At 36.5% G+C, this 10,340-nt stretch overlaps 1 protein-coding gene across 7 annotated transcripts in view; it reads right to left on the reverse strand.

Moving 5' to 3' along the window:
* The window catches only part of kank1a (KN motif and ankyrin repeat domains 1a), a 52,221-nt gene extending 43,649 nt beyond the window's left edge, over positions 1-8,572 (reverse strand). For 2 of the 7 annotated variants that reach the window (XM_049020394.1, XM_049020395.1), the window contains exons 1-3: positions 8,292-8,572; positions 4,411-4,483; positions 2,615-2,696 (exon numbers count right to left, since the gene is read on the reverse strand). The gene's annotated coding sequence lies outside the window, so the exon portion shown is untranslated. Of the gene's footprint in view, positions 1-2,614; positions 2,697-4,410; positions 4,484-6,831; positions 6,875-8,291 lie in introns of all 7 variants that reach the window. The other 5 variants (XM_049020401.1, XM_049020399.1, XM_049020397.1 and 2 more) reach the window with 3 other exon arrangements.
* Between the last annotated feature and the right edge of the window lie 1,768 nt (positions 8,573-10,340).

The raw sequence follows: 10,340 nt of genomic DNA on the forward strand, positions 1-10,340 counted from the left end.
TATGTTACCACCTTACTTTCAAAGCCTGGGCTTCTGATTCAAGAAAAACAAAAGCCTGAGTTGTTTCTCCTTGTTCTTGCTTGGCATGATGAAAAAAAAACAGTAATAGATTAGATAAATCTTCCCTCTGTGTCTACAGATTAGCCTGTAGCTAATCTGGTGAGCATGCATTAGCGTGCTATAAAAGTGAATTTGTGTGTAAATGACCCAGAAAATGCAAACTGTAAAACAGAGTACATACTCACACCTCATACAGAGTTTAAGAGTGGTTGATGTTTTATAATTGCAGGGACACCAAGTATTTTAAATTAAGCAAATTATAATTTTTTTATATAATTTATTTATCAAATAATTTAGTTGGTTTTAGAGTAAGAAACAAAACAAAATAATGGTTCTACTGTAATGATCCCCTGTCATTTAGCAGAATGGATACACTGCACATTTGCAGTTAAAGATCATATGATATAGGACATAGATCATATCAGTTGGTGTGACTGTAAACAGCGGTTATGGAAGTGTGACTCCAGGCTGAAAAATTACTTCTGTTTGAGGGATTCCACTCACTCTTTGAAGAAGTGTTTATTTGTGGCATCTCTTTTTAAACTTTCAATTAAAAATACAACAAAATTCATATTAGATTACTCAAAGCCCTCCCCAAGGACCTGGAACAGAAATCAATCCAGGATGAGATCCAAGCACAAGAACTAGTCTTAGCTTGTAGCGAAAGGCCAACAAACACCTCCTCTCTTTTGTATTTTTCTACTTTTTTCCTTTATTTATAAAAAACCAGCCAGCTCCCTTATCATGTTTGGTCCTGTCCTATCACAAGGCTCGGCAGCTAGCAGTGCCAGGACTGATCTGGAGGGTCAAAGAATACGTATCTCATAAATCAATTAATATTTATAACAACAGTAAGTTCACACTAAGAAATGAGGCTTTTTAGCAGGCAGAAGTGGTTAAACCCTGTTTAAATTGGGATTTAGCATAGGCTACCAAACAAACTTTCTGGTTGCACATAGCTGTCATAATTACAATGTTTGGCAATGTTAATTTGTTGGTGTTATGCAAACTGAATTGAGGCAGTAGACTTGCCATGACCAAAAGACTCTCAGACCCGGCTTCTCATGTTTTTATTTCTCAAATGAGGGTGAAGAAAATGTCAGTAATGGAGATTTTTCAAAACAAGGCCTTTCCTAACTAGCAAACACAAATATTATATTAAACATTCAAGCCATTCTCTTTAAAACTTTGCACAATTAAAGGGCAGAGTCTTTTTGTGTCTTTTTGTCTTGATATAGTGATCACAGTGGTTTTAAATAATTTGAGGAAACATCTGCAATAATAATCCACCATCATCTCTCCTTCAGCAAGGGCTATGGAGAGCCAAACCGTAATTATAACTAAGTCTTATAAACCTGCAGAGCTAAATATTTTTCTCAATGATAAAATATCTTCAACATCTTTAAAAGGGCTGTTTTTCAGGATAAACTTTTGTACCTTCTCAACCAAATTAACACTTATGTTAAAGATTTCATGAAAAATCCAAAAAGGCGATTAATAAATTATATTTACATTTTATATACCTCACACACACACACATACATTATACAACATTATTTAGTTCTAAAATATAGCTTCTGTAGGAAACAAAATATGCACTGTTTACTTGAACTTTAAAGTACAACTGCAGAGTACGTACTTTACTCGTACCTGTTTTTTCCTTCTTCGGGGTGGGGGGGAAATTGTACATTGCCAGCTGTACCAAGATACATTCCTCACACGTGTATTTGTTGAATAAACTATTTTCACCACAAGATTAGACATCAAGATTTAAATCAAGAGATAAGAATTTCACCTAGTCACCCAAAGGTAAAGTCCTCAAATACTTTAGACATAACACATGACAATTTAGATTTGAAAATGTCATAGGATTTCTCCATAAAGTAAAATATTGCTCATTAATAAGCCCAGACGTAGCACAAACAACAAAACTCCCTTACCAAATAGTTACTCCGGTAGATCTTTGAGAATTAAACTGCTCCATTCCTTTTCATGTTAAAACATGCCAGTCTTACTTGTATGCCAGTGAAAACACAACGCAATGAGAAACCTTGACAATTAATCATGACAGCTCATGAAAAACAAAACAATTACCACTAATGATCAGTGTACACTGCAATTTATTTCATTGCTGCTCTTGGCTGCATCTATCACCATGGTAAAATATATGCACCAAGTAGTCTAAATACATTATTGTTTCCATGTCTGTCATCTACAGACACACACAAAGCATTCTGGGTTCACACCACATTGTAGGTCACATGTAGATTACAACAAACTGACAGTAAGCTGGCCTCAGACAAGTTGCTTGACAATTCCTACAAATATGGGAAACGGCAACTAGAAGCAAAAAGCATGAGCACTGCTTACACTAACAGCCTAACGTTTTGCCTGCATGAGCAAAGTCATAATCACCCCTCTGAGCAATTCCCCGACAATTCAATCTATGCCTACATGAACAGGCTCAGATTTTACCTCTACAGCTCCATTTATCCACAGAAAGTCAAATGCAAATGTCCCAATATAAAAAAGTAGATTAAATAACAGCACTCACGCTTTCTTCTACTTCTTGTAATGAAGGAGAACTTTGTTAACCCCAATCTGAAATCACGGTATCACCCCTGCCTCGGGTAGCTCTGTATCAAAACATGTTCAAGAATGCATTTCAAATAACATGGAGGGAAAACCCTCAGCATTATCAACAGGAGAGAAGGCTTTATGTCTCTCTGGAATAGCTCTCTATTATTTTTCCGAAATAAACCAGGGAGTTAATTATTAATAAAATTTCAAATTTATATAAACAAACGGCTTAGGAACGGAAAAAAACAGGTTAAAAAACCACCACACTGCATTTACTTCAAATACTTCTTTACATTAACGTCATGTATAAATGTACAGCTTTCCATGTGAAACCATGTTCTTTCTAGCTGCTATCATAGTTAATTGTATACTTTAGTCAGCCCATGGGTAACGCAAGTTATCACCAGTACATTTTATTCCATATTTTGCATATTAGAGTTTGTTACAGGTTATGCAAGACTATTATTTCATATTGGACGTCTTCTGTAATTGATGAAAAGAGAGTGTCCTTTTACACATATCCAGACACAATGAGCCTAAGGAGACATGCTGGGTCAGTTTTGTCGGGCTCAACAAAGGCTACCTTCTCAAGTGCAATAGGTAAATAATTATCTTTACCTTGAGCCTTTAAATCAAGCAACACATTTAAATAACAATATCAATAATCAACCTTTGCCAGTAGTGTTTCAAGGTCAGGGTGTTGAAATGGAATATTTTCTTAACAACTGAAACAAATTTCAGAACAACAAAAACAGGTGGAATTTGGAAATTGGATAGATTTATCCCAAAATTTCTTCTCTGTTAAAAAGAGACAATCTTTTGGGTTTTCTTAAAAACATAGGACAGACGCTCCTCTACTTACGAATGAGATGAATGAGTTCTGAACAGCCGTTCGTAACTTGAAATGTTCATAAGTTGTTGTTCAACATCATTTTAAGGGTATACGCAAGTACTAAGAACTAGGATGCTGGGAGTATGCACGCTATGCTGCTGCTGCAAATCGTACTAGGTGAAATTCTTGTGCAGAAAAGAAAATTGATGTTGGACAGGAAACGGGAGCCCAATGAACACAATTTGGACTTACAGTCCTCTTTGTTGACTGACAGTTCGTAAGTAGGGGAGCGTCTGTATTTTGTCATATTGATGCATGTTTTACTGGCAAAATAGCAAATGATTCTAAAAAGGTAAAAGTTTGTAACTGAAACAGAATCAACCCTCAAGCATAGTATCAGAACAAAATGCAAATATTTCTTAAAACAGAGAAGATTCACTGTGACATTTTTTTCCAAAACGCAGAGTAGTCAACTGAACTATTTTCACAGGTAAAGACCACAGTAAAGAAAACAACATGGGCACCATTTCAACGTCCATCATCTGTACTCAAGGTGTTAACAAGGTCCCCTACTGCTGCTCGAGTTCAACCAACAACAATGGAATCAGGACAGATTTATTGTAAATTGAATCTGGCATCTGATTTTCTGTCTAAAGTAAACAAAGCCTTCAGTATGTCAAGTTTACACACTACCTGGAAATGAAATAACCAGGAAAATATATTAGAAGTAGAGATGATGTTTTTAAAAACAATCCATACCACATGTTACATTGAGAAGACTTCAAATAAAGACATTTCAGAGGCACCGCATATGGTAAATGCACAAGCAATCAATTTCTAAAAATAATCTGTTTACCATGTGTCCATAATATACACAACATGCAAAGTTATTTAAACATTTCAAGTTGTATATAATCTACCAAGATGGCATACCTTACCTGTGCACAGGGGGGCTTTAAAGGGGGTGGGGGAGTTAGGATGATTCCCGTGATTGCCCGTGAGTGACAGGAGCTGTAAAAAAAAAAAAAAAAAAAAGAACATAACTGGATTGGTCTAGATGGGGGCCCAAAATTTATAGCGCATCCCTGCCTGTGCACCTAATGTAATCTCTCTGATATCTCAGTTGTACAAATCTATCACAAATATAATCTACTTATGCAAATGTATGATGGAATGAAAAGTTCATTCTTTACTTTGGGTGGTCAAAGAGCTATCGTATTACACAACATAAGCAGTAAATAATAGTGAATAAATAATACTAGTATACCACCTGACTATTCCCACCAAGGGCTGCATTTAGGCCTACCACTTTTTTGACAAAATATGCTAATTAGAAGCCTGTTACTGCTGGCCCGTTGCCAGCATGCTCTTAACGTCAACCGAACCGTCGTCTTCCTGTGGCTGAAGCTGAAAAACGTACGGCTCAAGAGATTAAATGAAGATTTCTGCTCAATTCAAAAAAACCTGAATGTGCCTTAAGCCTTAATAGGCTCTTACAGGTCAATGGAACAGCCTCCTACGTCTCAGCCGGCTTCAGGTTCAGTTTTAACAGACTTTTAAGCCGCTGCAGAATGTTTCCTGGGTGCCAAATCGCTTGTTTCAGTTCTATAAATCCAGCAGACTGACATTTAATAAGATGCCCCAGGTCCTGCCAAGGCTTTTATGACCCCAAATCGCTTCCTGCTCCAATCCCTAGAAATCCGAAGGGAGACCTGCAGGTTACTAAATAAGACACCCCAAGTAAAGTCACACTTTCTATTCCCTGCTGTTTCTCCGAGCAGTCCCCCTTTTCCCATGCAGCAACAGATATCCAAATAAACGTTTGAAAACTGAAAAATATGTATGCAAGCTTCTGCATCTAAAACTGGTCAAGGAAATATTTGCCTTGTGTGACCGCAGATTTTAATACTGAATTTTTTCCCCCTGGACCAAACATTCAAGCTGATTAGAAGTACATTACTAGTATGCCTTTAGAAATGGATGCAAAATGCACAAAAGGATGAGAATTTTTATTATAGGCCAAGAGTCGTCCGCTGTCCAGCAAGGAAATATTTCAAAACGCAGGAAAAATCTAGACCTTTTATTCTCCCTGCACATAAAGCAGCAAAATGTCACTTAGCAGCACTCAAAGTAGCAATGCAGCGAGTGTTTCCCCTACCATTATATTAGGGGGGCTCCCCACCCCCCCCTTTAAGGTCAAGTTAAATTTATTTCATTTTATTTTCTATATAGCGCCAGATCACAACAGAAATCATTTAAGGTTACCTTTCCTATAGAACAGGTCTATACATTGTCCTTTTATTAAACAAACTAAATAGCCTTATGTTGTTTGTCTTACACAACAGCTTGTCATTTTTGTCTCTACACGCGCATTTACAATTCTAGAAGCCCAAAAAGATACACTGCAGTGACAAAAGCTGCACACTTTGTGGATAATTGTCATGAGAAATGTTCTGAAGTTTAGTTAAGTTGTTATATTAACTGCTGTCATTAAAAGAAACACATGAACACCATGAATCCTGTCGGTGTCCGTCTGCCCCTCCCCCCCAAAAGCTGTAAACCTAGGGAACACACTGCAGCATATACAATAAGCATATACTGAAAGCTAAAAATGCACACATTATTCCATTTTTAGTTGTTTTTCTCTCAAACAGTTATAAGCTGATGTAAGAAAAAGAGTGCATAATACCTAACACATCTCTCAATAACCGTCTAACACCACAACAAAATTGGAGCCATTTTACAGCCCTTTGCTGAGTGACATGTGGCTATGGGGGGTGGAGACAACCTGGACTTTAATGCTTAGGCTTCACAGCTAGATGCAGATTTGGGTGCTAGGGCCAGGTGGACAGTGCCGAAGCAGGGCCCAAGCACAATTCAAGAAGACTACCGTGAAGGGAGGCGATGTGCCCTGAGAGAGCCGTGCCTCGCATAAAGACACAAACCCGCATTATTTTCCAAGGTGCCTATTCAAGCTCAAACAGAAATTCAATTTAAAAATGTGATTTCAAAACTGCAGTTTGCCATTGTAAAAGCCAACCTGAAAATACAAGAGACGTACTGACTGACAGATACTATAGGGTGGTTTTGTTTTTGTAGCCATGGGGAACATTATCAGGAATCGTAACCTGTTAAGAAACGGCAAATTCTATTCAAGCTATTGTACAACTTCGCCGATTTTCACAGACTCATATTTTCATTTTTTTTTATTACCAAATCAACAAAGACTTTAATAACTATGGTTCACACTAAGAGACTCAAATGACCTTCATCTACCCCTGGGAAAGTCTGTAGTCTCCAAAATACTCAAATCCGGGCTTTGCACAATTGATACCTTGGACATCCTGGGGACAACTTACTTTCTAATCCACAGTCTCACAGTCTGGTTTGCATTCTCAAAGGCTACATCAAAGAAAGAAAAGGGAAAAGATTGGTGGGAGAGTAAAGTAAAATATTATTCTGCGCTGAAAGGTTCTGATGAGTGAATCCAAGGAACTGCATCTGAAAAGGAGTTGGCACACATCACTCTATTACTCCCCACAGTGGCTTCATTTACACACAACATAACATTTGTAAGTTACTGACAATTCCTTTCACCATCAAATAATAAGGCTTTTGTTGGTACTCCGCACATTGCATTTCAAACTACGTCATCTAGATTGCACAGAAATAATCCTCAAGTCCAGTGCAGGATGGGGATATCTCTCTCTCTCTCTCTCACACACACACACACACACACACACAACTCAAAAGGACCCATCCTAAAGCAATACATTTTATAAAGATCCAATAGAATGATTAAAGGGTTTACCTTCAGATTTCAGTTGAGAAAAGTAAAACAGAGCAACAAATGTAAAGAAAAGTGCATCTTAAAAAAATCCTGATATACTTGCACTACTGCAAATTAGTGAGATCTGAAGCATGAATCCAAAATTAAATATATGATTTACAAACATAAGTAAATGAAACACTGACCACCATCCAAGATCAACTGTGAATAAACAATGCGACTTCAAAGATATCTATAACTACAACAAAAATATTTGATATGCATGATACAAGTCCACATCTAACCACAAAGCCTTTATAACCACCAGTGACCCAGCTTTATGGTATTGCAACATTTTCTTAAAGCTTAAAAGTGAAGCTATCAAACTTCACTAATAATTATGTAACATATTCTTACAATACTGAGAAAAACAACCTGGTACGTTTACAATTGGCAAACACTACAGCACTATAACTATTAATCCTCGGACAAAAACATAATAAAGAGACAATCAAATTATAATAATGGCAAACAACTCACAGGGGAACTATTGCACTTTGGAGATCTTGTTGCCCTCGACTTAAGTAAAACAAATAAGCTTTTGAGCGCGGAAACTTTACACTGAGAAGCGTGGCATGTCTACGCCAGTAACTTTGCTTTGGGATTAAAGAATATATAAAAACTTTATACTAATTTCAAGATAGATCTGATGCAGACTGGGAGTTGGGGAAATGCCTTACCGCCCCAACCACATAAACATTCCCAAAGGAAAGAGATGGGAGTCCCACTTAGTGTGTACGATACATCAATAAACTGGATCAATTATATAATAATCTAGTGACAAGTTCAAGTACTCATGTTGTTTATATAACAATGCGAATTTATATGACTAACTAAACAGCAATTTAAATACTTGTCAGGGTGCTTTGAGAGTTTAGTGCGCATGTTGAGATGGCAAACCCAAATCAATAAGCTGAGCTAAACGTTTAGCATTTGGTACCACATGTAAAACTTTACTGTTGCAAAGCATGCACTTCACTATATACTCACCGTTTAATGCAGATGGCAATTTTAGGAATTCGTCCTCCTGTCTTGTTTTTGTTGTTGTCGTTTTAAGAAATTCCTTTCCCCCCTACCCACCCCCACACAGTAGGACTGCTTCCAAAGTGACTTCCGCGGAACTAAAATTCATACAACCGTGTTCGAAACTATAGTGATAATAAACGAATGAATGATCTAAGTTTATTTCTTTTGTAGATTTGCACTCCTTGCCCACGACTAGCCGCTCTCTCCACGGCGCTCATGCGCACTCAGGCGGCCACCCACAAGTCATATTTCACTCCTGAGCGCTAAACAAAGGGGTAAGTCCGGCGGCGTGACGTTACACCGCAGCACCATGACAGGTAAATGTTGCGCTGTGAAACATTAATGAGGCACGGAAGGTGAGACTAACCTACTTTACCTCTTACTTATTTATAATGCTTACGATTGCTGCTATTCCAAGTCATTCTTGAGTGTTTTTAAAAATACCGTATGCTTATTTAATTTGACAAAACTTAAATGTTTGTACTCATTTCTTTTAGACTGCTTGGTCTGGTATTCATTAATAATTACCCGGAGTAGTGACAAAACATTTGGGATGACGTGCTTGACGTGACGGTGGGCTGATCGCATATGCATGGCTTGTTTTATGTCCTTTGTAACGGTTTGCAACAATGTTTGTTGTATCATGGTGGCAGTTTAGTTCAAGCACAACAAAAGACAAAAGCCCCGGGGACCAGAAAAAACAATGCTTAAAAAAAAGAAAATATAAAAATAATTAATTTCAAAATAATAATAATTAGAGATATAGACATAAATAATACTATACAGTCATATTTTCATCCAGTGTTCAGTTTTTGCGAACGATCTTGCAATTTTTATACACCAAACGTACCAAAAAAGTATTACAAATTTTATATACTGTGTAATGGTTGGATACATTTGATTCATGATTAATACAATCTGAAATAAAAGTTACTTTAAATGTTCATTTTTATTAAACTGCACTTATTTGCGATAAAAGTTAAAGTAAAAACCATGTGGGTTTCGTCACAAAAAGCTGCTGCAGCAGTTCTAACCAGTAGGGGGCAGCCAAATACCTACGAATAATGTTAAACGAGTATAGTATATACTGTATTCTGAAAACAATTTAGATTCAGATTCAAAATCGTGATTTTATACAGACAGCATCTGCTTATAACATCTATAAATGCCATGTTTGCCTTAAAATCAATCTATATTCCAACCGCTTATACTGGTCAAAGTTGGGGAATTTCCCTTGACTTTTTAACTTTTAAAGAGACTTCCCTAAATCTTATATTTACATAAATTTAGTATTTTGTATGTCTTATATTGTCAAACTTTGACAGTTTATTTATATTTACAAAATGACTGTAAATGTTTACATATGTTCATTAATACTTTTTTCAGATGTAGGGGAGCAATCCCCAAACAGAACTAGTTTTATTCTATAAATTTAACAGAAATAAATAAGAATGATTTATATATTACACATTTTTCCAGAAAATCTACTCTCTAGAAAGTGAAGCCAAACATTACACGTCTTTCACTGACCGTAATCTTCCTAAAAGAACACTTTGGTCCATAACAAAGTTCAACAGAATGTGTGGTTGTGTAATCTACCATAGATTTTTGCAAACATAGTATTATGAAATAAAGTGGCCCACTTTTCATTAACCAAATTTACTGGTATTCTTTATTCAGCAGACTGTCATTTTCTGTAGTTCATACCCCACTGTAGAATGAATATACAAAACATTCAAAAAGAATACAAAGTGGTGATTTTAGTTAATCATTTGACAATCTTCCAAGCTTCTTATTTTTTTAAACTTACTGGTTTTCAGCAAAATTGTTGATAGCTAAAAGTGCCAATAACCTTTCCAGTTAATGTTTGTTCACATATGAGTCTAATTACTATATGGAGTTCTGGTAAAACAGTAACAAGTGGATACAGTCATCTTACCCTTGGTTATCTTTCTGCTACCCTAATGTAAAATCCGCCACAAACTGGTATTGTAAGCTCAACAAAATAAATTT

The sequence above is a fragment of the Brienomyrus brachyistius genome, chromosome 7 (genome assembly GCF_023856365.1).
Source record: "Brienomyrus brachyistius isolate T26 chromosome 7, BBRACH_0.4, whole genome shotgun sequence".
Lineage (NCBI taxonomy): Eukaryota > Metazoa > Chordata > Actinopteri > Osteoglossiformes > Mormyridae > Brienomyrus > Brienomyrus brachyistius.